Source organism: Bos mutus, chromosome 11 (assembly GCF_027580195.1).
Source record: "Bos mutus isolate GX-2022 chromosome 11, NWIPB_WYAK_1.1, whole genome shotgun sequence".
Taxonomy (NCBI): Eukaryota; Metazoa; Chordata; class Mammalia; order Artiodactyla; family Bovidae; genus Bos; species Bos mutus.
Window position 1 is genome coordinate 78,421,269 of NC_091627.1, and position 27,797 is coordinate 78,449,065.

At 44.3% G+C, this 27,797-nt stretch overlaps 1 protein-coding gene across 2 annotated transcripts in view; it reads right to left on the reverse strand.

Annotated features, from left to right (window-relative positions):
• PRKCE (protein kinase C epsilon) overlaps window positions 1-27,797 on the reverse strand; it is a 547,581-nt gene that overhangs the window by 303,164 nt on the left and 216,620 nt on the right. The gene's annotated exons all lie outside the window — the stretch shown is intronic.

A 27,797-nucleotide genomic window follows, 5' to 3' on the forward strand; every position in this document is an offset into this window, starting at 1 on the left:
AAATATCCCCAGTTGCCATCTGTTCAGTGGCATATTCTGAAATCTGAGATCCAGGGCCAGCAGGGAGCAGAAAGCAGGAATCCTTCGTCTCTGTAAACAGTGGAATGCAGTGTTGAGAACGATAAGCTACCAGCTGCATATTAATCATTGGGAATTTAGAACCTGTCACTTAAAAACAAGTGAGGCCCCCAAGTTTGATATTTGACACACCCTGTGGCCACGCCCTGTCCAATCTGTCTCTTCCAAAGACCCAAATCAGAGTTAAAAGAAAGAAAGCAGGGAGTCCTGGAAAAGTGGTAATTGGCAACCATCTCACACGCAAGTGACAAGTGGGAAAGACAGCTCCAGGAGGCTTTGCCCAACTGGAGGGAGTTCATATCTGATCGCTGACAGCCCCCTCTAGGCTGAGGAGCCTTTTCCTCCATTCAGCCTTGAAGATAGTAGGGTGGGAGGCGAGAGGACAGGTACAAGTTCAGGGCAAGAAAACTCAATCACCAAAGCCCCTCCAGCTTCTTCCTTTGGTCATCAGCAGGAAGGAAGCCCTCTGGAGTTGTGGGTGAAGATACTACATGGCAACCTGTCCAGAACCTTGGGATCCAGCATTTTGACCAAAATATCTTATAGGCAGAAAAGGGAGGGAAAGGGAAAGAAGGGTCCCAGAGGAAACAGTTTGAGAGATGGAAGATTGGAACAAGTCTGGATCCTAAGGAAGAAGTTATCCACATGGTGTGATTTGATAGAACTTTTATTAACAATCTCTTTAGCAACAATTCCTCTACTAGGCACTTATACCACGATTTTATCTAACCTCCCAATATTGCTCTGAGTTGCAGATTATTGCCCCATTTATAGAGGGAAGGGTTAAGATGCAGAAAGGTTAACAGTGTCATCTGTCCAAGGTCTCTCTCTTTCCCAACTCCTTTCTAAAATAGCTTAGTGCTTCCCTCTAGACCAAAGCCAAAATATATCTCCTCCCTTGAAATGCCAAGGTGAGAGACTCATTTCTTGTGGGTAACAGGTGTGCTGTAGTGCACAATGCTGGGGTCATGCTAAGACAGCAAGGTGTTGGGAGAACTGCTCTCAAGGACGACTGATGAACAGGGAACTGAGTGGCATGGAGTCTCCAGGGAGACAGCACAGTGGAGCCAAAGGCCCTCCAGGAGGAGGGAGAAAGAAGCTGAGATGCCTCGAGAGCAAAGATAAACTGCTGACTTTCATTTGGCAAAAGGGACACCCTGAGCCCTAGACAACAGAAAAGGCACACAAGATTCTGAACTTCCATCCAACAGCCACGGACTGCTTTCCTCAGCAGGTGTCATGCTGGGGCCAAGCTCCTCAAACTAGCTATGGTCGTAACATATCTGTATTTCTGATTCATTTGTTCGAATCTAACACGTGGTCCTACTATGTGTAATTAATAGGTAGCCCGTATCTTGAACAAGATATTATCTGAGATTAGCAACACAAACCTGTCCCCACCCTGTTCAATAAGGTTAGTCCATGGTGTTGCCCTTGGATGCTGCGTAATGTTGAGTTGTCAGGAACTTCTAATGCTTTCCAGTCTCATCTTTTCACCAGCTCAGCAGCCCGGAGCAACACTCTAGGGATTAGGTTGGGAGACTGAGGGATGGCCATCCCACATGAAGACAGTGGGGTGTGTCATAAGTAGGAGGGCTGCCTCCTGTAGTCCAACTCCAATCACTGCTGGTTCTACAGCTCCAGCCAAAAACCCTGTAAAGAGGTAGAGCTGGGTGGACCTTAGCACAGTGGTCCACAACCTTTTTGGCACCAGGGACTGGTTTCATGGAAGACATTTTTTCCAGGGACAGAAGGGGGTGGGGATGGTTTTAGGATGATTCAATTACATTTATTGTGCACTTTATTTCTATTATTATTACATCAGCTCCACCTCAGATCATCAGGCATTAGATCTCAGCAGTTGGGAACTCCTATTTTAGCAGTTCAGTTCAGTCGCTCAGTTGTGTCCAACTCTTTGTGACCCCATGGACTCTCCATCACCAACTCTTGGAGCCTGCTCAAACTCATGTCCATCAAGTCGATGATGCTTAAAAGACCCAGGTTCTAATCCAGATTTTCCAACTTCCAACTGACTATAACCCTGGGTATAACATGTTACTTCCAGGTGATTGAGTTTCCCTTGAGAAGAAGACAACTTTGAACCAGGCAGCCACTAAGGACCCTTCCAGCTCTCCAGGTGCCATGCTCTCCTCCAGACTCACAGCTCCATAGACCACCCACATGCTTAGGATGCAGCAATTTATGTCTCCAGCCTAGTCTTCTCCCCCAAATGTCAGAGCCAACCATGCAGCTGCCTGCTTGACCTCCACCCTCAATAACTCCCAGACATCTCAAATTAAATATGACCAGCACAGAGCTCTGAAACGCCACCCCTCGCAGTCTCACCCCGTCAGTTAATGCCAACTCCATCCTTCCAACTGCTCAGACCAAAGATCTTGAAGTCATCCCTGATTTCTCCCTTTATTTCACAACTTACTTCAAACAAATCAATAAAATTCTCAACTTACCTGCTCAGGTATATCCAAAATCCAACTTCTTATTATCCAACCACCACAATTCAGGCCACTGCCATCTCACTGCTGGCCTGGTTCATGGCAGTGGCTCCTAATAGACCCCTCCACTGTCCACTTTTAGGCAGTAGCCTGAATGAGCCTCCTAAAACCCAGACTGGCCACTCCTCTGCTCAGAACCCTCTGGGGGCCCCGCCTTTCTTGAGAGCAAAGGCCAGTGTCCTATCTGTGACCGGCCCTGCACGTCTGGGCTGGCTCCCTGCCACCTCTCTGACCTGCTTTCTGCCCTTTGCCTCCCTATCCTCTCAGCTCCAGTCGCATTTCCACACCAGCAGGACCTCTGCACTTGCTGTTTTCTCTGCCCAGAATATTCTTTCATTTCTGCATGGCTCATTCCCTCATTTCCTTCAGGTCTTTACTCAAAGTTATCCCTGGTTCCCTAATATCTCAGAGTCCTCAACCCCTACAGTTCATATCCCCCTTTCAACCCCTACAGTTCATATCCCCTACAGTTCATATCCCCCTTTTCTGCTAACTTTCTCCCTAACAGTGACAATGATATAACAATTCCTTATCTTAAAGGTCTATGATCTGTCTCCCCCAGCAGGAGAGCCACGAGGGCACAGATTTCTGTGCGTTTTGTCCATATGGCAGCCTCAGTGTCTGCCCCAGTGCCTGGCACACAGTAGGTGTTCAGTACATTTGTGGAATGAGGGAGGAGCTCTGTGGGTCACTGTCTGGCTGGTCTGAGGTCCTCCAGTTGTACCTTCTCCACTTGGTCATCAGACTCAGATAGAAAACATCTCAGCATCTAAGGGGATGATTCCACCAGGTTTGGAAGAGGCCTGTGTCCCATCTCTGGGCACAGTCTCTGCAGGGGACCATAGAAAAGTATGCTCTTCACCACTGACCTGCCTTTCAGAGCCACTACTTTGCACTCTCATCTCTGCAAAGGAAAGTACCCACTAGGAGAGTTTTGTCTCGTTGTTTTTTTTTTTTTTTAATTAATCCCATGTAAACTGTTCAGCTGTTTACCTGAATTCCGTTTAACCTCCTATAGAGATGTTTCAGAATCATTTGCTCTCCAAAAGTCAGGAAAAAACCAACTCCTCCTCTAAGATGGTTTTATCACCCTTGCTGCTGAGAAAATACAATTTCTATCAAGAGAAGCAGCACAAAGCAACAGAGCAATTATTTATCATTTTTTCCCTCAGTGCTGGATTATCTAACCACAGGTCGCACAGGGAGTTTAACAGGTAAAGGATTTGGGCCATTTAAATGCACCTTCACACAAAGACACTGGGTCCCAGCTGTGGGTGCACATGTAAACCTGCTGGAACTTCCATCTGTCCCACCAGGGAGGGCATAAAATGCTCTTTAAGCCAGTTCAGTTCAGTTTAGTTCAGTTGCTCAGTTGTGTCCGACTCTTTGCGACCCCATGAATCGCAGCACACCAGGCCTCCCTGTCCATCACCAACTCCCGGAGTTCACTCAAACTCACGTCCATCGAATCGGTGATGCCATCCATCCATCTCATCCTCTGTCATCCCCTTCTCCTCCTGCCCCCAATCCCTCCCAGCATCAGAGTCTTTTCCAATGAGTCAACTCTTCACATGAGGTGGCCAAAGTACTGGAGTTTCAGCCTCAGCATCATTCCTTCCAAAGAACACCCAGGACTGATCTCCTTTAAGCCAGAGCCATACACAAATAAGGTTCTCCTGACAGGGACGGGGGCAGGGGGTGGGGTGATGCCCACAGCCCAGACCAGCTACATGGGGGTCTGAGAAAGAGGGTCTCTTCTCATACAGGTGTCTAACTGAGGTGCCCACTTTATCGTTCCACATCCAACTGCAGTCCCTCTGAAGAAACAGGATACCTCTGATTCTTTAAAGACGAGAAGTATCTGGAGGTCCCTGGAGCATGCCACTCTCTGAGAAGTCCCTTCCAGAGTGTCCCTGCCAGCCAGCCCCCACTGTCTGCCCAAATGCTTCTGGGAACCGAGCACCACACCTCACTGTCTTCTGGGAAGCCTGCTCCTCCCAAGGGCCACTGGTTCCCTGGGTTTATTCTCTTTGAAGATCTAGGGTCTTTATAACCACTGAATCTTACTATGCACCCGGTATTCAACATGCTTTTCCTCATTGAATCACCATGGCTCAGGGAGAAGAGGCTGCTGCTGCTAAGTCACTTCAGTCGTGTCCAACTCTGTGCGACCCCATAGACGGCAGCCCACCAGGATCCCCATCTCTGGGATTCTCCAGGCAAGAACACTGGAGTAGGTTGCCATTTCCTTCTCCAGTGCAGGAAGGTGAAAAGTGAAAGTGAAGTCACTCAGTCGTATCTGACTCTTAGCGACCCCATGGACTGCAGCCTACCAGGCTCCTCCATCCATGGGATTTTCCAGGCAAGAGTACTGGAGTGGGGTGCCTGCCTTCTCCGCAAATTGAACTAGGTACCCTTTATTTTTCTTTGCATTATCTGGCAACACTACTCCAAGGCCTCACTCCACTCCAAGACTTGGAACATGGAAAAACAACATACCTCTTAGGTATAGTCAGTGGCTGACATTTTTCAAAGTCTTTTCAATACTCTCTCTAGATTTTACTATGTCTGAGAGGAAAGCAGGATAAATACCTCTCCACCCTCATTAACCAGTTGAGAGGAAGAAAAGCAGGTAGCAAACAATGGAGTGAAGATCAGGCAGGTCAGGAACACAGCTCTAATCATTCTTAAGCCTATCTGTTGAATTAGCCCAGGAGACTTTAACCCTGGTTCAACCTTGGAGTCACCTGGGGAGCCACCAAAATCCCACTGATGCCTGCGTACTCCTAATGCCTGGGCATCTTTTTAAAAACATTTTACCAAAAAAAGTAAAGATATATAAAAGTAGACAAAAAAGGATGGTGAACCCCCAAGTGACCAATCACCCAGCTTCAGCTCTGGCCAATCTCATTTCATACACCAGCCCTGCCCAGTAGAATTTTCTGCAGTGATGGAAATGTTCCACATCCACGTTGCCCAATATAGCTGCTAGCCACATGTGACTAATGAGTACTTGAAATGTGCCTGGGGTCACAGAGGAACTGCATTTTCAGTTTTTAAAAATTTTTAATTAATTTCGATCTAAATAGCCACAGGTGGCTGACGGCTACACGCTGAAGAGCACAGATCAATATTCTCAGCCAGTTCTGTTCCCACCATGTTTTTCTGAAGCAAATCCCAAACATCATATTATTCCATCCATGTATCAATATCGAATCCCTTGGACTACAAGGAGATCCAACCAGTCCATTCTAAAGGAGATCAGTCCTGGGTGTTCATTGGAAGGACTGATGCTAAAGCTGAAACCAATACTTTGGCCACCTCATGCGAAGAGTTGACTCATTGGAAAAGACTCTGATGCTGGGAGGGATTGGGGGCAGGAGGAGAAGGGGACGAAAGAGGATGAGATGGCTGGATGGCATCACTGACTCGATGGACATGAGTTTGGGTGAACTCTGGGAGTTGGTGATGGACAGGGAGGCCTGGCGTGCTGTGATTCATGGGGTTGCAAAGAGTCGGACACAACTGAGCGACTGAACTGAACTGATCAATATCTTTTAAAGCTTTCCAGATGATTCCAAAGTGAAACCACAGTTGGAGGCCAATGACTAGCCCATCAAATAGTCAATACTATGACACTATTTACTTAGAAGACAGACTTTCAGCAACTTCACAACCTTGAGAACAAGGTTCTCAACCTTGAGTGCACATCTAGTTACCTGGGGATCCGGGCCCAGGCTTCACCTCCAGAAATTCAGGGTTTTCTGTCTGAAGATAAAACTTTTTTCTTTCCCTCCTCCTCCCTCATTCTTCCATAAGCTCTTCACGTGATTTGAATGTGTAGTCAGAATGGAGATCCACTGCTTTAATATCTTTCTATAGAAAGAGGGCTCCACAGATTAGCAGTATCAGCCATCACCTGGGAGCCAGTTAAAACAGCAGAATCCCAGGCCCACCCCAGACCTTCTGAATCAGAAATTACATTTTGACCAGCTTCCCCAGGTGACTAGTATGCACATTAAACTTGATAAGGGCTATTTTTAAATAGTGGTTCTCACTATTTAAATGAGACACTAGACATAGAGACACTAGGGCTAGGGCCCAGCAGGCTGCTTGCACATGAACCAGTCCTTCTGGCAACACTGATACATGCTTAGATTCAAGATTGACTACTATGGAGTCTAGAACACAACTCTGTATTGCCCAAGCAGCAAGTAGTGATTATATACACAGCAATTCACTTCCACAGAGAAGCTGAAGCCATCCTCAGGCTCCCATGCAAGCAAGTACACATCAATTAAGATCTCTCTTTATGACCTATGACACTGGACATGTAAGTGGGACTGGTGGGGAGGAATTAAAAACAACGCCTCCTGGGGTCCTCAGAAAACAGGCCAATAATTGGTGTTCATAAAAATGTCCAAAATACTAAACATGTCAGTTGTGTTCAGTACATTCTCCTTAAGAAGGCAACTAAGTTTACATTTTAGAAATATTTCTATTACAATGTTTTACATTTCTTTCAAGGGGAAAATGATTGCTAAGAACAAACTTTGCATGAAGTATTTGTATCTAGGGGATGAGGGCAGAGACAAGAAGAAAGATTACACTAGAGAAGCATGGCAGGACCCAAGACTGTTCCCCAGAGCGATTCCTGTGAAGTTTTTTGAGATCCCAAATTCTTCTGACACTGGAGCAAAGCTATAAACCTTCTGCTCTTAAAATGCACATCCAGGAAATACAGAAAACACTGCACTCTATGTCAGAGGATTCAAGGCCTCTCAGCCAACAGGCTTGAGGCTGAGGACGCCTTCCTTGACCAGGAAAGCAGGCCTGGAGAACACAACACAGCTCTTTTAGGGGTCCTATCTTTAGGTAGGAAGTAGCAAGAGGCACATTACAGAGGCAACTTGGTGGGTGGCCCTGAGAGCTTCCATTCTGAGTCAAATTCTTCCAAACAAAGTAGTCAGTAGGGGGCTGGGATGTCAGGAAATGGGGAGCCTAATTCAGTATACCCTCCTTTCCAGAACTCCAAACCCACATTGATAGAACAAACCATCCATCTGGCTGCCTTTTCCCACAGCTTCACAGCCCCTCAAAGCCATATACTGTCCCCAGCTGCTTCCTTTCCCTCTAGCAGGGTCCCAACAAACTCCAGAGAGGGGTCTATGGAGGCTTTGGTACCAGGGACTAGACTAGAGAACCAGAAAGGTTGTTTTTCAAAATAGTTCTCAGTCAGAATGCTCAGATGTGCGGCAGGAGGGTACCTGAGCTTGCAGTGCCGATGGAGCATCTGTTGAGCTAGGAATCCGGGAGCAACCAAACAAGTGATTATGATCACACTTGTGTATGTGAGCATGCGTGTACATGCGTGAGTACTGGTGCCGCGCAGGCCCACACTCAGGCCTGGGGCAGAACAGAGTTAACTTTGCTAATAAGCTGCCTGCTGTGAGTCCGAGCACCAACCAATGCCCTGAGCCTTGCATCCTTATTCACACCACCAGTGGGATGACCTGGGACTATGTTTCCTAGCACTGCAGCCCTTGGGAAGGAGCCATAAAGTCATTGACTCAGAGTCCAGCTCCAGGGACACAGGAAGCCAAACGAGCCAGGCTCTGCCTCTCAGACTGCCCAGAGGGGTCGTACCTGATGCCTTCTTGTACTCGGTACAGTCTTCCCTCCTGACAGTCTGGCTGAAGGTAGTTGACACCACAAAACAAAGCAGAGAACAACCTCAGAGAGGCCTAATGCATGGCTGAGTTGTATGACCAAGGAGTTCTGTGGATTTCAGAGAAGAGAGCAAATCCTGCCAGGGACGGTGCAGCACGTTCTATGCAGGTGCTGAGAACTGGAAGGGAGAGAGAGGAACAGACTGTTGGGGGAAAGAGGAGGTAGTTATGTACAGTAGGAGGCAACGTAATGAGGAATTCAGATGAACAGATTTAAAATATTTATAAGCTCAAGGCAAAAACATCAATGAGTTAAAAGGTATGGAGGGAACAGAAAGTCTTTTGGTCCCCTTCCCATTACTCAGAGGTAAAATTTTGTGTGTACACAGACCTAGCGTGTATGTATGTATGTGTGTTTCTTGTAGCACAAATGACATTACACATATGATTCCAACTTACTTTATTAATTTAGCCATTTATTTTGAAAATATTTCCCCATTAATATGCATAATCAGCCTAAAAATTTGTAATGGCTGCTTACTATTCCATTATGCTATGCTATGCTAAGTCGCTTCAGTCGTGTCCGACTCTGTGCAACCCCATAGATAGCAGCCCATTAGGCTCCTCTGTCCCTGGGATTCTCCAGGCAAGAATACTGGAGTGGGTTGCCATTTCCTTCTCCAATGCATGAAAGTGAAAAGTGAAAGTGAAGTTGCTCAGTCGTGTCCGACTCTTAGCGACCCCATGGACTGCAGCCTACCAGGCTCCTCAGTCCATGGATTTTCTAGGCAAGAGTACTGGAGTGGGGTGCCATTGCCTTCTCCAAAGGTACAAAATGCTCCTTAGCTCAGATATTTACCTTGTTTTCCTACATTTCTCTGTTCCAGATCTGCTGATTTGTCTCTACATTACCTGAGCAGGTTTGCCCATGGGATAAACCTGCAACTGGATTTCTGGGTCAAGGGAAATTCTAATTACATCCCTATCAACAGTTTAAGTGGCACTTACTGAATACCTACCATATGTAATAAAAAAAGAATAAAGGAGATCTTATTTTAATGACACTGAAGGTAAACTGATCTTGGGCACCTGACCTTGAGTAGGAAGAGGCCATTTATTGAGGGATGGGTTTGAGGGCATTTCTACTCTTCCTATATTTTTTTCTGTTGTGTGTACATGTATTTTTTTATGATAAATATTAAATGTGCAACCTAACACATGGGTTATAAAACATTACTGAAGAACAGGTAACTACATGGCATATTTACTCCAATCTATTATATATCATAAATTCTTTTCACTGTCTTTGCCACAACCCAGTAAGTGATAAATTATATACATATTAATTAAAAAAAAATCACCCTATGCTTTTTCAGAATTAACACCCAAAGTTGCAAAGTTGCCTTCGGGAGTGAGAACCAAATCAGTCTCTTGCCTCAAGCCGACATCCACCCTAATATCAGCCCCACCACCAAGGAGCATTCAGTTCAGTTCAGTTCAGTTCAGCCGCTCAGTCGTGTCCGACTCTTTGCGATCCCATAGACTGCAGTATGCCAGTCTTCCCTGTCTATCACCAACTCCCAGAGCTTACTTAAAATCATGTCCATTGAGTCAGTGATACCATCCAACCATCTCATCCTCTGTCATCCCCTTCTCCATCTGCCTTCAATCATTCCCAGTATTAACATTAGGCAATAGCTCAGCTTGCTGCTTTCTCAACCAGAAAACCAGTGAGTAGGAAGCAGGGCTCCCCACTTGGGCTCTGATTTCCTGAAAAGCCAAATCCTCATTGCTTTCCCTACCCAGACCCTTGCTCTGCTCCCACTCTTAGCAGAAATGAAAGTCTTTCTGCGACAACCCACAAGACTTGGCATCAAAGACCTGTATTACTCACTGGTTCCTGCCCACCCCCTTCAAAAAAAAAATGCTTGTCCAGGACACGGGTTAAGGAGCAGCCAAGAAGAGGTCATTGATCTCTGTCTCCAGGGCTCAGCGGCTTTGGCACAGGGAGGGGCCAAGGCTTTCCAGATGTTCCACTGAAGGGCTGGACTGGAGCCAGGGGAGCCCTGCAGATCTACAAAGAGATGCCTGTTCCCCAAGTGTGCACCATGCGAAATCAAAAGCTCTCTGAAGAGTCACTGCCCAAGTGGGCAGGGCCTTCCCAGAGCTTTCTGACTGTTCCTGCTGTCCTCACTCACTCCATGTCCATGGCCGCCACCCAGCTCTGGTTTTCCACCACTTCCACGACACACCCTCCCCCAGCCCTCTCAAGCACACACATTCCCCCCAAACTACCAGCTCTGGTTTCCACAGCAACAAAGCAAAAGCCAATTGGGTTTGTAAAAGCAGCAAATTTGACAGTGACCATGCAGGAGGAGGGAAAAAAAATAGCTTGGGAAATGCTGGTCTCACCCTAGAAATCTGCCCTCACAGAAGTGCCAGCCCATCAGGGGGCCCCAGTTACAAGTCTAAAAACTGAGCTCTCAGATCCCCAGGGCACAATTCTTTTTCTCTGGCTCCACCCACCCTCTCTGGAAAGGAAAAGGCCAGGGATACACTGAACAATATGCTGCATCAGTTTGAAAGTTATTTGAATAGGAAGCAAATCTTGAATACAGCATTTGGATGATTACATAGCAATGATATCATGACTACTACTAACACCACTGGCTTGGTTATGCACTGAACAAATATTTTCTGAGCACCTACTACGTGCCAGGTACTATTCCAAGTTTTTAGACATGCAATGATGAACAAGATAAAATTCTTGCCCTCTGGAGTATACTTTCTAGAGGGACAAACATAACAAGTGGACAAACAAATTATAATTTCAAAAGGCACCAAGTGCAACTTAAAAAACAGCTCAAAACAAACAAACAAACAAAATATATTCCCAGAGAGTATGTTTTGGTATAAAAATGGAGGCAGTAGGATAACGTAAAAAGAAAACTAGACTTTTTGTAAGCATGTATGGTGTTTTACTTTCAAAATGTGCTTTCATGAATGTCAACACATTTTGCCATCACTCACTGTAGGGATGCATCATTGTGCTCATTTACCCAAGCAGAAACAGAAGCACAGATGTGAAAAATGAGTTGTTTCAAGGTCCAGTAAGTTTCATTCTTTGGATTTTCATTTATCAGCTGGCCACAGAGAAACTGAAAAGATCAGCCACAAAGTAGGGGGAGATATTTGCTTCGCAGGGGGTGCAATGGTCAAGAATCCACCTGCCAATGCAGGAGATGTGAGAGATGCAGGTTTGACCCCTAGGTCAGGAGGATCCCCTGGAGAAGGAAATGGAACCCACTCCAGTACTCTTGCCTGGAGAATCCCATGGACAGAGGAGCCTGGCAGGCTACAGTCCATTGTGTTGCAAAGAGTCAGACACAACTAAGCGACAGAGCACACACACACATTTGCAACAAACATAACTGCCTCTGAAACAATAAGAAACAGGCCAGAAGCATAATAGAAAAATGCACCAAAGGAATGAATAGATATTTCTCAGGAAAGATCAAAAACCTGTAGGTACATGAAAAGATTCTCAATTTCATTAACAGTCAGAGAAACACAAATTTAAAGTATAATGACATACCACCCACCACACTAGCAGAAATTTAAAAGTTTGATAACACCAAGTATTTGTGAAGATATAAAGTAACTGGAAATTGCAAACAAGTATATTTATGTCTGGTGGTAGCATCCATTGCTACAGTCACTTTGGAAAACAATTCATCATTACCTAGTAAATAACTTATCATTACCTATTGGACATACAAAGACCTTTTGAACTATCAGCTCCACACCTAAGTACATAATCGAAAGAAATTATAGGTGCAATGTGCCCCAGAACAGCAAAAACTTGAAAATAACCCAGATGTGCACGAATAGGAGAATGGATAAATGATTTTTGCTATTAATAAATGGGATAACGTGAACTATAGTCACATCAATATGGATAAATCATCTACCAGGCTCCTCTGTCCATGGGATTTTCCAGGCAAGAGTGGGGTGCCAGTGCCTTCTCCGAAAGAATATATAGAATGGTACTATTTAAATAAAACTAAAAAGTAGAGAAGACAAAACAATATATTATTTAAGGAAATAAGCACATAGGTGGTAAAAATCATTAAAAATGCAAAAAAAAAAAAAAAAAAATAGCACAAAATTCAGAATAGTATTGGGTTGGCCAAAAAGATGTTACAGAAAAACCCAAAAGAGCTTTTTGGCCAAAACCAAATAGTTATCTTTGGGGAAATAAAGGCAAAGACAAGGTCAGTGAAGGGCCCCAGAGGTTGCAAAGGTACCGGAAATGTTCTTCTTTTTTAAATTTGGCTCATAGGTACATATGACCATAGTGGAAAGGAGGGAGGGTAAGATTGATTTAAATTAATCCTAAAAGACAGATTGATTTAAGGGAAAATGACAGAGGATATTTTTTTCTTATGTCCAACAAAAACATTATCACTTGTTGGTTTTCTAAGGCAAGGAAGCCTGGTGAAGGCCTCACGAAGTATAAGAAATGAGTGTTAAATCCTAAGGACACTGGTTTGACTTCTGCTTTAAAAAATTAAAAATAAAAGCAAAATAGGTCCCTCTTCAGGCAGAGCTAGGTGATTCTAGTTGGCATGGCAGTAGAGTGACTACAAGGGCCATAATTACAGCCAGGGAGAGGTCGGCAGCGAGATGGCATCTATAATTAAGCAGGTGAAGTCTGTTTTCCATGCTCCAGGCACACTGCCGATGGCCCCGGTGACCCCTCACCCCCATTACAGGCAGTTCTTAACTTTCACATGTTTTGCCTTCAAACAATACACTGGCCAAACAGAGACAGCTGCCATCAGACAGCAATGACATTTCACAACAGTGCTCTCTGCCTGCAGAGACCTGGAACCCCCTCCACACATTTGCCACATACACCTGGACGGCAGTCACTCACTAATGCCAGGAACAAGCATTTCCTAAGCACCCCTGTTCACTGGCACTGAGACCACAAAAGGACAACAGAGGCCAAAACAGACACAGTCCTGGCCGGCTTAGAGTCTAGAGAAGCATTTGTGCATTTACTGAATATTTTATTGCTCCTGCCCCTTTTTGTTAGGAATGATGGATAAGGAAAAAGGGAAAAGACTGGCTCTTGTGATAAGATACATCTTTTCTCCTTTAGAGAATACAGCAAAATCAGCAAAGGGTCCTCGGGGGCAACAAAGGGTCCTATGTAGCCTCAGCTGTACCCTTCTAGCATTTAAGGAGGTTGACAGGCTGCCCAGGTGACCAAATGAGAAAAGAAAAAATAATAAGATGCTGGAATTATTACTAAAAAATTGTGCCTACACAATGGGACATGATGAGAGGATTTTATAATATACTTTTGTTTTCCGGGAATGGAATCTCCTATCATAACATTCAACTCAGTTATTCAGACTTTCAATTCTTTGCCCTTCAGATATGTTTGTTTGTTTTTTTTAAGTAAGGTATCATGCACAAAATTAGGGGACTGCAAACCTGGCTATTGGTCCTTCATGCATGAGAAGGTTAATTACGCTTACGATTTCATCTTTCTAAAAGGGTTGATCTTTTCTTTTCTTTGAGGGGAAGAAAGAGCTGGCTATGTGATGGCATCAAAACCACCACCTATGTGAAAGCTCTGAAGGTAATTTCAAGCATTAGGCAAAAGGTAGGTCAATGGTGGGGGAAGGCAGTCAACCACCTTCCTAGTGCCCTCACCTCACATAGGCAGTAAATGGTTTAACCTGTTCACAGCGATCATCAACCACCATAGTGAGAAGCTATCCACCCAAAATCAAACCCTTTCTTGGGGCAAGAGGCTAAGAGGCAAAGAAACCTCCATTTCTTTCTACTTCTGTAGCTTCCATGTAATGCCCTCATAAGTCTGAGGAGAAAACCATTACCTCTCAGCAGACATGACAAGCATGATGAAATGATGTTTTCCTTTGAGTCAGGGATCTCTGTTGCTCTTTTCCTTCTCCCAGATGGGGCTGCTCACAGACGCACACCAATGAACCACTTTTTAAGTGAACTCCACATTCATCTCCATATAAGAGAGAATTAAGGAGCAAAATTGGTGTTACAAGAGGTTATTTCTCTTAAAAGCAAGGCTTCCAGGATAGGTTCACACAATTTGGGGTCCAGTCAAATAGAATCCTTCCTTAGATCTTTGGAAATAAGATTCAAATTTCAACATTTCCATTTTTGACTAAATTTTCCAGAAATAGAACTATTCTGTATATCGATATTGAGGTCCAACTTATTCTCTTTTCCCAGTATTTCACTCTTTTTCTCTACCTCTTTTTCCACGTAGACCTTGGATTTTATTTTTTAAACAAAATAAACAGTTGTTTTATTATCCTCCATTTGTAGATGCTTAATGGAAGCTATGTTACAGATAATCTGATCTTCAAACTGGGGCTCTGTGATAACCTAGAGGGGTGGGAATGGGCAGGAAGTAGGAGATTCAAGAGGGAGGGGACATAAGTACACCTATGGTTAATTCATGTTGATGTAGGACAGAAATCAAACCAAGATAGTAAACCAATCATCAATCAATTAAAAATAAATATATATTTTTAAAAGAGAGAAATCTTTTCTACAACTTTTTTTAAATGCTCACCCAGTTTCTATTTGAATACCTACAGAGATGGAGAGCTCCCTATTTACTGCTGAAATGTACTTAACTGCTAATGAGTAGTTACTAAACGAAGCTTAAAGTTCCTCCCTGTAACTGCTACCCCTCTGGTCCCTGAGCTGCCCAAGAGCCACAGGATAAGTCTTTCCCCTATTCCTCTTCACTACACTTTAACTTCTTAAGATACCCAATCACATCTCACCGACTACTCAGGATCCCATGCTTCATTGAGGAATGATTGAGTCTTGCTCCTTGGTGTCAAGTATAGAGAGAGATGAGGAAACACTGTCAATGACTCATACCTGTATTCAGAAAGTCTTCAATCTGGGAATCCAAAATCCCAAGCATTCACTGAATCACAGCATCTTAATGCCTTTGATACAATCCAGTTGAGAGCCAGAAACATGTAACAATTCGTCACCTTCAACTGACTGGTTAGAAGCAGGGCCAGAAACAGACTCCAAGCTTCTGATTTCAGTAAAGGGGTTGCTCACACTACACTTCATCATAGAGCTGTTTATGCTGAATGCAGTATAACTAACCAGGGGCCATGTGCCCAGCATGAGGAGGCCCTGTGATGATGAAGACTCCTGCAGACTTGCTTGGAGCCGCCACGATAGCTAGTCTCACAACGGCCTTGGGTGATCTGAGTCCTCAACAGACAAAAAGGTCCAACTACAGAAATGGCCCTTGTTGCCAGTCTGGCTTTGTGTAGTCCAGATGGCAGGACAGCGCCCTGGGCTCAGCACTGCTGTGCCACAGGGCCAGCCAGGAGCCTCACGTGCACTGAGCCGGCTCTCAGCTCGAAGCCCGTGTTCCAGAAGCCTCTGCCCTTGGATAATTTGTGGCTCACTGGGGTAGGCAGGGTACAACCAGGACTCTAGTTATAGATACAATATAAATATCTGAGTACATGCTTGTATGGAAAGACACTGAAGAGTGTGGGAGCAAAAACAGTGTGTGAACCGGTGGGTTGGAGTGGGCCAGCTGGCGTGGGAAGGTCCCCAGGAGGAGGCAAACTTGAAATCAAATTTTGAAAGAACAGAGAAGTAGTTGAATTAAAAGGGAGGGGACAGGATATTATAACTGGGGACTTGGTGTGCGTGGAGGCCCTGAGGTGGCCTCAGAGGACCCCTAAGAAGTACCAGGCACAGTTTAGCCATTCAGGTTCACTCCCACCCGTGAAATTGACTGTATACTGGAATACAAAACAGCCGATTATCCAAAGCAAGGTCAGACCAAACACCTTGTTTATCTCCACAGTTTCCTTTTAAAGTGACACTTTGTCCTGTTATTTCATTTAGGCACACATTCATTTGTGTGACAAGTTAAAAATTACGCCCCTACTGTGTACCCAGCACCTAAAAGAATTCCCCCTGCATTTCCACCTCCATTAAAGGCAGGTGCAACTTGCCTGCCTCAGAGGAAGATCACAGAGAGGTAAGTTCTAGCAAGGTCCCTGGGTGAGTTACTTTAATTAAAGCCCCAGGAACCGGGAGAAAATTAGCACAGTGGGGTCAAATTCAAGCACCACTCAATACTTGAGGGTATTTATAGACAAGCAAATACAAAAACAAAAAATCCAATATCCTGACTGGTTGCTTTTTGTTTTCGTGGTATAAATTGGTGCCTGTTCTCCTAGCTAAAGAACACCGATGCTATCCATTTTGACCTTCTGCAGGTGATTAAAGCTGGGACTTGAATACCAGGGCCCAGGGAATTGCCTACCTCCCTAAGAATATGTCAAGTGCCCTTCCAGCCTTTTTCCAGAAGAAAGGACAAGGTGGGGGGAAAGATACTAAACAAAAAAGGATCGAAAGTTCTTGATTTTGAGGGCAAAATGATTGGAAGTTGGGGAAGAAAAAAGCAGATTTCTCTCTTAATTTTCAATCCTACAGAAACTGGTTCAGAGAGGAAATCACAGGTCTTAAGAGTCTCTCACTATTCAAAGTGTTGTCCAAGGACGCGTGGCAGGGGCATCTCCTAGGACCTAATGAGAAATGCAGCAACTCAGGCCCCACCCCAGGCCCACTGAATTGAATCTGCATCTTTACAGGATCCAAGGGATTCACGGTCTTAAAACTCCTTAAGCCTCAATTTTTCCATCTGTAAAATAGGGATAATGAAACAGCAGATCCATTTAGGCTTTAAAATAATCTCTGTACAGAGATTTGGCTTAAAAATTTTTGTCCTCTCTCCCTTCCTCCTCCTAGGTGCCCAGCTCTGAGCAAACTTATCTTGGTTTTAATTCAGCCCTGCAGAGGGCCATAGGGTCATTAGTCCCATTTCTCTCTCTCTTTGTATACCAAGGAAGCCATGGAGGTCCAAGTGAAGCAGCTGCCTTGTGGCCAGACACACCCTAGCTTGGGAGTTCCTCGAGGGCAAGACCTACATCTTTTACATCTTGGTTTCTCCAGCTCTTGGCAAGGTGCCAGGCAAGCAACAGACTCTTCATATACATCTGTTGAATCAGAAGTATATCCAGTAATTAACTAATTGTGGAACAAAAGCTAAAGTGCAGGTGTCTATGAAATCCTAGTCCCAGTAACACAGAGATACACCTGAAAGTGGACTTAACTTCTAACTTCATTCTTTCTGACAGCTGCCAAAGAATTTACACCTGGCTATTAGTCGAAGCCATGAGTTCCTGCTGCAGAAAACAGTTCTCTAAACTACATCACTATTAATTTTCAGGAAATGGGCAAACTTGAGTGTCTGTAGAGTATGAATAACCCACTGGCAGCCAATGTGCTAGGCAGAAGGGACCGTGGAGATGACTAAACTTGGAACAAGCAGCAGCTGGCCCTAAACTCTGGAGAGCGCTGCCTAGTGCTACTAAAAATACCTGCACAGGACTGTCCGTTCAGAGGTGAGCAGCCTCTCAGCAGCAGGAGTGGGCATGAAGAGGCCAGCAGCTTCCCGGAATGAACGCTCTGTGAGCATCATTCATCCATCACATGTTCCATGGAGTCTGGCTACTTGGTCCACCTGCCTCTACATGTCAGAAGCACATAGTCCTTGGAGACAGGCACATGCTGACAGCATCCTTAATTTCAGCATATCCCAACTCCAGATCAGAGATGTCTTGAGTGACATGAAGTGGGTGTCATGCATTATTTCTGAGCTCGCTGCCCTTAGACATTCATGCTGTGGATTAAGCAGGTCATTCCTCTCTACCTAGGTCTTCTGAAACCTGCTGCAGCCTGTGTTCATGGGCAAGTCACAGTGTCTTTGTATATGGGAATGGAAACATTTCTACCTAATTTTTCTTTTTCAAATTTTCTAATTGTTTTAACAGCTCATGCACATCACATGAGAAAGAAAACCAAGATTACAGACATTGACAAAAATGGTTCCCCCTTTTCTGATTTCACCCTTTCCCTTCCCCAGAGACAACTCTGGTTCCCAGCATGTGGTATATCATGCAGAGACAGCCCACAACCCCCCAAGCATGTCCATTAGAAGGTGCCTAGGGGCAAGGATTTCTGTTTTCACTGTTCACTTCTCAGTCCCTGGTGTAGGGCTTCCCTGGTGGCTCAGAGGGTAAAGAATCTGCCTGCACTGTGGGAGACCAGGGGTCGATCCCTGAATCCGGAAGATCCCCTGGAGAAGCGAATAGCAATCCACTCTCATAGTCTGGCCTGGAGAATCCCATGGACACAGGAGCCTGAAGAGCTAAGTCCATGAGGTCAGAAAGACCTGGACACGACTGAGCGACTAACACACTTTCTGTGTCCCTGGTACTGAGAAGAGTAAGTGCCAAAGGTGCCCAAATAGTGCTATGTTGAATGAATTAGTGTGTAAGTCATACGTATGCCCGAAAAGTTCACATTTTGGAAATCAGTTCACGCATGCATGTGTGCTAAGTTGCTTCAGTCGTGTCTGACTCTTTGCAACCCTATGGACTGTAGCCCACCAGGCTCCTCTGTCCATGGGATTCTCCAAGAAAGAACTGTGGAGTGGGTTGCCATGCCCTCCTCCAGTGCATCTTCCCAACCCAGGGACTGAACCCGCATCTCTTTCATCTCCTGCATTGGCAGGCAGGTTCTTTACCACTAGCGCCACCTGGGAAGCCCTAAATCAAGTACTGCTGCTGCTGCTAAGTCGCTTCAGTTGTGTCTGACTCTGTGAGACCCCTGAGACGGCAGCCCACCATGGAGAATCCCCCATCCCTGGGATTCTCCAGGCAAGAACACTGGAGTGGGTTGCCACTTCCTTCTCCAATGCAGAAAAGTGAAAAGTGAAAGTGAAGTCTCTCAGTCGTGTCTGACTCTTCGCGACCCCATAGACTGCAGCCTACTAGGCTCCTCCGCCCATGGGGTTTTCCAGGCAAGAGTACTGGACTGGGGTGCCATCGCCTTCTCTGAGTACTACTCTGCCTTTATTATATCTTCTGATTGGATGTGCCTTCAGTGGACAGTGGCTCTGTCTCCTCAACCAAGAAAAGAGGATACCTGTTATTACCTGCGTTTTAGGGTTACCATGGAGCTGACGAGAGCATGTGGAAGTACTGGAGGTTGTCATTTATTGACTGAAAACTCCAGGAAGAGCAGTCCCACTATACCCTGTTCTCCCAGTAGCTTACCCAAACGATCAAACACATCATGGTGCTTACTGGTGTAGTGTTTGCCTTATTGTTTAAGAGTACAGATGCCCTAGAGCAGGGACCATCTTCATTAACTCTATACTCCTAGGGCCTAACATTTTTTAGATAAGTAAATAAGGGACGCTTCAAATGAGGGCCACTGAGGAAGAAGGTGAGATAGGAGATTCACAGACATTCGTTCTTAGCTATATGTATGTGCACAAAAAAACACACCTTCCCAGGCCCCCAAAAGCTCACACCAAAGGTTTATAATACAGGAGGAAGATAAAAGGCCCAGTGTAAGCAGCTTGAATAAGATGGTAAATGCACTTGATTGTGAGAATGTGAATGTTTCAATGAAGCTAGGTAATAAGAAAAATCAATAAAACTGTCAGCACTGGCCAATTTCAACTGGATAAAAGAATAAAGTAATTGGTCCTGAAAGACAACTCTCTAAATTAAGTTAGATGAATGGAAATACCCTTTTGTTTTAAGCCAAATCACAAGGACATCAACAGCAGTAAATGATTAAATTATAAGCCACTCTGACCCAGTATGATCTGAGCTGCAAACATGAATTTCCCGAAACGATCTTCTTTGTAAGACACAGAACTGATGTCTAGCAAGACAACAAAGACAGAATAGGAGGCCACACCAGGATACCCGGCGCTTGCTTCTTGACTAAGGATCTATTATAAACCTATTCTTTCTATTAAACTTATTTATTCAACATGACTATTCCTCCTTCAATTACTTCATTAGTAAAACAGGCGCACAAGTCAATAGAAAATAGAAAATGCACATCTACGCTCCCATAATGGCCGAGAGGAAGGAGGCTTTGGTAGTGATCCTAAAGAGCTCTGCTCTCCACACACTCAGGATTCAATTCTGTTTCTCATCTGCTAATGGTTGGCATTTGGTGTTGTTAACTGTGGATGATTCATTTCAGAGGAACTGCTGTGCATCTCGAGCCTGTTTGGAAGGAAATGAGGGTTTCTTGGCTGATTTCTCATCAAGCATTTTAGCATTGTCTCTCTTTGTGACATTATAAACCCCTTAGTGGGAGTTTGGTCCTCACTGCTTTCAAGCTAACTCTCCCTGTCTCATCTGGTACATATGGCCACTTCGAGGAACAAGCATTTATTCCATCAGGACAAAGGAGGGAGCCAAAAATCTGGAAATTAATAGGCTCATTCCCTGAGTCTTGAGTTGCAATAGCAAGTGAATATGTGGGAGAGGGGGAGGGGAGAGGTACACATTGCAAGAATAATGGTTTTGAACATCTGGCTTTGGTTAATATTCACTCTTATCAAATGCTGAGGCTATTTTCTGTTCTCCACATGCTACTGGAGAATCCAACTCGTCCACGAATATCTGGGGACCCTGTGGGGTGAGCAGGATCATGACCTTATTGCCAGAGGCACCTCACAGGAGGGAGACCCATCAGCTCCTTGGAGCAGTGCCTGACTTTGAAGTCCCTTTTTTGGGTGGGTAAGGGGTCCCTTTAACATATAAAGCAATGTTTCTCATTAGAGACTGAACAGAACTTGAAAAGGATGAGAGTGTCAGGGCTTGATGCAGGGACACCAGCTAAATAGGCTAGAGAGAAGGAGAAGGCTTAGGGTGGTAGTAGGCTTACCATGGGACTCCATGAGATTGCTGAAAAGACCACAGAAGACCACAAATAAAAGACCACAAAGAGATGCCTGTAGTGGTCTTGTCCTTCAAATCACCCAAGGCCTGTGCTTAAAAATGTACTCTCTGCCATAACCCAGACTTCGCCATACTTGGCCTAGAACATCCCTCCTCCTTAGTGGCCAAGGTGAGTGAGAGGTCTTGACCATGAAGACACATCCAGAAAGAACTGCCCTCAATCTTCAAACACAGCTTAATCATTTATTTTATTTCCTTGTTTGAAAATTTCTATCTGCCACACTGTCTTTGTTTGGAAGCTCCTTGAGAATACAAATGGCATCTATTTAATTTGTAGTGTCTATCCTGCTGGACATGGAACAACAGACTGTTTCCAAATAGGAAAAGGAGTACGTCAAGGCTGTATATTGCCACCCTGCTAATTTAACTTATATGCAGAGTACATCATGAGAAACGCTGGGCTGGAGGAAGCACAAGCTGGAATCAAGACTGCCGGGAGAAATATCAAAGACCTCAGATATGCAGATGACACCACCCTTATGGCAGAAAGTGAAGAGGAACTCAAAAGCCTCTTGATGAAAGTGAAAGAGGAGAGTGAAAAAGTTGGCTTAAAGCTCAACATTTTGAAAATGAAGATCATGGCATCTGGTCCCATCACTTCATGGGAAATAGATGGGGAAACAGTGGAAACAGTGTCAGACTTCATTTTTTTGGGCTCCAAAATCACTGTAGATGGTGACTGCAGCCATGAAATTAAAACATGCTTACTCCTTGGAAGGAAAGTTATGACCAACTTAGATAGCACATTCAAAAGCAGAGACATTACTTTGCCAACAAAGGTCCGTCTAGTCAAGGCTATGGTTTTTCCAGTGGTCATATATGGATGTGAGAGTTGGACTGTGAAAAAAGCTGAGTGCTGAAGAATTGATGCTTTTGAACTGTGGTGTTGGAGAAGACTCTTGAGAGTCCCTTGGACTGCAAGGAGATCCAACCAGTCCATTCTAAAGATCAGCCCTGGGATTTCTTTGGAAGGAATGATGCTAAAGCTGAAACTCCAGTACTTTGGCCACCTCATGCGAAGAGCTGACTTCTTGGAAAAGACTCTGATGCTGGGAAGGATTAGGGGCAGGAGGAGAAGGGGACGACAGAGGATGAGATGGCTGGATGGCATCACCGACTCGATGGACATGAATTTGAGTGAAATCCTGGAGTTGGTGATGGACAGGGAGGCCTGGCGTGCTGTGATTCATGGGGTCACAAAGAGTCAGACACAACTGAGTGACTGAACTGACTAACTGATTCTGCCTTACCAAAACGAAGAGCTTCAAAGCTGTCTTTGATAATGATGACATGATGCTCTCTACGCAGAATGGTCTTCCCACTTCTTCCTTGTCAATCTGGTATACCTAACTTTTCCTTTTCAGCCTTCAAGCTTTGCTTCTTTCTAGAGTTTCTCTGGGTTATTCTAAAGCTTCAACTTATTCCCATTTGGAGAACTCCTGGTAACACCAATTAAGCACTCCATGTGATATTACCTTGCATTTGTTCTCTAATGCTTTTGTCCTGCAGGTGTCTTGGATTCCTAATGGAATTGCAAGCCCCTTGAAGGCAAGGGCCATGTGCTCTTACAAACACCATTTCTCACTTTCCACTTCCCAGTCCCCAAATTCAGCATGGACACCAAACTTGGCGTATTTACTAAAATGCATTAGTGAATACTCTTCATCTGAATGAATGGTTCTGCTTAATGATCTGATCATCAGAAGGCACTGGATTAAAAAATGAAGAAATTCTAAGGAAAACAGTATAATTCTTATAAGCTAAAGATTCAGTGGGACTCTGGAATCGGAAAGATGTTATCTAGATAAAAAGCACCAGTGGCAGAGTGTCGAGAGGAAAGCCTGCCTCTCTCTTTCAACCCTGAAGGCAGCGTTCTAATGCCTGCCATGCACACCAGGTAAGAAAGATGATTAATCTGCTGGGATTTGAGTCTGACCAAGACTTAGTTATGGATGCACCTTACAGACAGCCTGAAAAGGAGCTGACCATTTCTAAACTGGGACCATGCAAGTTTTCATTTCATTTCAGTGGGAAAAAGATCTGCTTATTTATGAAAGGGATTCTTTGGGTCATCTTTGGATTCAAAACTAAAAACTTTACCTTCCTCTTTCTATAAAAAGCTTCCTGAAGAAAAGAACTCAATTGTTAAAAGCAGTGAGGAGGTGTTTGCCACATAGGCATGGGGGGACTCATTATTGGGGCCCTAAATCCAGGCAGGGCCCTGAATCACAGCCGGGAATCGGAACCAACAGGGCCTTGTGATCAACTGTTTGGCCTTGGGCACTTGACCTCTCAATGTCACCATCTCCCGCCAGGAGATGTGTGTACTTGCTCTACACACATTATCATCTTAGAAAGAAGCAAAGCATGTTTGATCATGTCTACCAGTCTGTGCAACTTGAAAAAAGTCTAGAAGAGAGCTGCAAAGATGAGATAAGATTTCTAAACTCTCTATTCAGAAAGGTTAAGGAATTTGATTGATTCAACCTGAAGAAGAGAGATTTAATCACCATCTTCGAATATATGCAGGCTTTTTACCCAGGGCTGATGAGAGTGTGGGGACCACATGTTCTGTCTGCACTGAGCAGAGAAGGTACAAGCCCAGGCTTAGGAAAACAGACATTTTTAGCATTAAGGGAGACAAGACACAGACAAGCTAATGAATGTTCTTCTGGGGAATACTTCAGTGGGCAAAGGGTGGTGACGAAAGAGAAAGAAAATGGGACAAAACTATGGGAAAGTCCAAACTCTGCAAAAAGCAATCTCATAGCCCCTGAAAGACACAGATATTATTCTATGAATTTCCTCTTTGGCACCTTGCTGTATTCTTGGACCTTTTGCTTATGCCATGCCCCAGAGTCAGAAACTTGCCCTCAAACTGTTTCCCTGGATACCTTGCCTGCTGCTCCTTCCGGAGCACTGGGTTAGAGTGTTGCTCACCTCTCTGCCTTCAGGTCTCCAGGGCCTTGAAGGTATTATCGAGCAGCCCCTTCATGTGAGTACTCTGTCCTTAAAGCAGTCCTATCACAGTATCAAAACCTACTATACATTCTATTAGCCTCATTGATGGCTGAGAAATCTGAAGTTCTAAGCTAGGAAACACTGGAGCTAGGAGTTAGGACTCCATCAGTCAGTGCAGTCCACCGGTCCACTGACTGATGTCTTTCTAAGGCTCTCTCTTTTTACTCTCTCCTCTCCTCTCCCAGAGAGGAGACTGACTGCTTTCTGAAGCCTGTGGCAACAGAAAAAAGAAGACAGGGCTTGCTTTTTCACCCACCTCTTCATCTTCTACTTCCACAATTTGTATTAATTTCCCAACCTGATCTAACTGCAGTATTTATGACAAATGTGTTGCAAAAATCTTTCCAATTGCTTTTATCTTCAGCATTTTATTGGAGAAACAGTTTGGGGACCCAAACATACCACTGAGATCCACTTCCTGTCCTTTATATTATTGTCTAAACTCTGAAAAACTCTCCTGGGTGAACATGACACCTGGATGGAAGGTGGGAGAAGAAGAGCCTAGAAATCTCTAGGGCAGACCCTGATTGCCCCTCCTCTGGGAGTCTGCAAATAATGGCTCATTATCATATTACTATAAAGAATAGAAATAATATACAAATCACATCACAACAAAGGGAAAAATATTAACTAATGTCTACAACAGGAAATAATTATTTGCACAATCGAGAATTACATACATTGTTTTTTATGCTTCTGTTGCCTAGGCTTATTATGCTCTGATTTAAGTATCTGGTGAGTCTGTAGTGCTGTATTTACCAGGAAGCCCCATGATCATTGCTGCTGCTGCTGCTGCTAAGTCGCTTCAGTCGTGTCTGACTCTGTGCGACCCCATGGACCGCAGCCTATCAGGCTCCTCCGTCCATGGGATTTTCCAGGCAAGAGTACTGGAGAGGGGTGCCATCGCCTTCTCCGTCATGGTCATTACCTATGATAAAAGCAAACACTAAGAGGCACCCGGTGCTTCTCCAATGATCCAGTGGGTAAAGAATCTGCCTGCAATACAGGAGACACAGAAGACGTGGGTTGGATCCCTGGGTCGGGAAGATCTCCTAGAGGAAGTAATGGCAACCCACTCCAGTATTCCTGCCCGGAGAGTCCCATGGACAGAGGAACCTGATGGGCTACAGTCCATGAGGTTGCAAAGAGTTGGACACGACTGAGCAACTAATGCACAAGAGGCACCCAAGTCTAGAGCAACACAGAAAACATTCTGAGAACGTTTACTGCATGGGATAATGTAGGTAAGGTCCTTGGCACAGTACCTGTCAACCCCTTCTACTGGTTATAGATATTAGCCAGCTTTCAGCTTGAGCTCTGATAGATGTCTATTCAAATTATACCAAAGATCAAAACTGCATGACCAGAAATGACCTTAACTGTTATCCAGCCCGACCCCATACGTCTGAGGTTAGGTCGCCTGGTTTAGCTAAAGCTCATACCAGTCAAATCCCATTATGATGAACTACACAGGACATGCAAGCAATGGAATTTTATTAGACAGTTAGAAATCACATTAATTCCAGCTCTAGCAGACGTAAATGTCCAGGCTTTCCACAGTGTGTTAGCAAGAAAAAAGAATCCTTTGGCACATCCCAGAAGAAGGGGGTGTATTCACACAGCCTCACCCCCACATCTTTCCCTGAGCTCTTTGCTATTTGCATGTGGTGTAAAGTTTGTGCGATTGCTATGAATATCTTTTTTTCCATTGATGGGACTGACTGGAGCACTTGAAATAGGCAAGCTGAAGGGATGCTTGATGGCAGAATAATAGAGCAGTGAAAATGTCAGCTGTGCCTCATTGCAGCTCTCTTTTTCACCTTTTCTCAGAATACAGAGTCAGGAATTTTCACTAAAGAGAAGGACTTAAATAAGAATCAATGAATGTCCACAGTCTGGGTGTGACAAACCTGTTTTTCCCTGGACGCTTACCATGCAATCAAGGTAGCAAACGCTGGGGCTACTTATTCTCCGTTCCTCTTCTCACCCTCCCAACCTTTCCAAAAACGAAACTACCTTTGGACCACGAGTCCTCAACATCCCAGACCAGGACTGGGAGAACAGACGCGCAGAACACAAACGGAACGCACCAAGATCAGCTTCTAGGAAGAGATTGCTGGAAGTCTCTCCCACTATCCAGAGAAAGAATTCCAAATCCAGGAACAGCAAGAAAAAAGAGGAGAAAACTTCTCCTTTTCTTCAGAGCAACACATGCTAGCACTTTACTGAGTCTGGCATGTGTCAGCATTTCCAAAGTAAACCCTGTTTTCTTTAGATGAAAGAGATAAAAAAAAAAATAGACTAAGAATTCAGTCCAGTGAAAACTGCTTTGGTCATTCACATGCAATAAGCTGTAGAAGCAAGAAGAAAAAAACCAATTGCCCCTGATTTATTTATTCATTCATTTGTCCATATCCTTTCCCGCTAATGTAAAAAAAGGACATCTTCTATAGTTTGCAAGTCATTAATTTTTTCAAAGGAAAAATAACCAAGCCTCCCACTGATTGCCCAGCATATTGGCACAGGAAGTACATATTTAATTAATTATCCTGTTGCATGTAGAATTATGTAAGGGAAAAGGGGGATTGATTTTTCCCATCAAATGTTTCACCCATATTTCCAACCAGGAGACCACTGTAATACTGTGAAGTATGGTAAATTTGGGATCAGTCATTATGTTTAAATAACACAAGGCTTTACCTTACTGGGTGCTTTATTTCTTAATCCCATTTTATTATTTTTTTGCACATCTTGAATATTTCATACTAAATATTGTTAAATCTTCAAATCTTCTACAATAGTTTTCTATTCTGGGCTGTTCAGAGCTGAGAGTAGAGAAGGAAAGTTGGAAATGCCAAAATATAATTGCAATAAAGAGCAGAAAATAAAGAGACCAATTTTGGAAGAATGTTTAAAGTTTTAAACCTATGCCAAATAATTGAAATCTATTGTAAGAGGACTGACTTCTATTATGAGCTCCATATACGCACAATTACTGAATTATTCTGAACACCTGTTGAAATCAGGTGTTAACAGTCAAATAAAAATCACCAGGCACACCTGTCAAGTGCATCTTTTGACCAGCTCCTTTGAATTTCCTTGCATAATCCCCCCTCCATTACAGAATCTTAAACTAGAGCTTTTTCCCTAAAATTTTGGGGTTGTGGCTTTGGCTTATAATCCCCAGTATTCCAGGGAGATGCTGTAAAAGGCCCAAGTCTTCCAGCAGGAGCTGTGCCTTTCCCATTGAACCACAGCCTCTAATCCCCATCTTTTCTCATTGCCAAGAGGAACCTGCCTTGCTCATCCCATCTTTCTGCAGTGACATTAGAGCCAACCGTTCTGTCCCCAGCCCTCATAGAGAAGAGGAGAGGAAAGATGGTCCCTATAACTAAGTTTCAGTCCTAATTCCCAACCTCCTTAGAGCCCAAGTCTGCCACCACCTCCCTGTTCTCAAGTGCATATGTTTATCCCAAACTCCTCATTTATCCCTCTTTACAGAAGTAACATTTCTATTAAAGCTCTAAAGAAATAGGAATCTGAAATTTGATACCTCATTTATTTCATTTCTG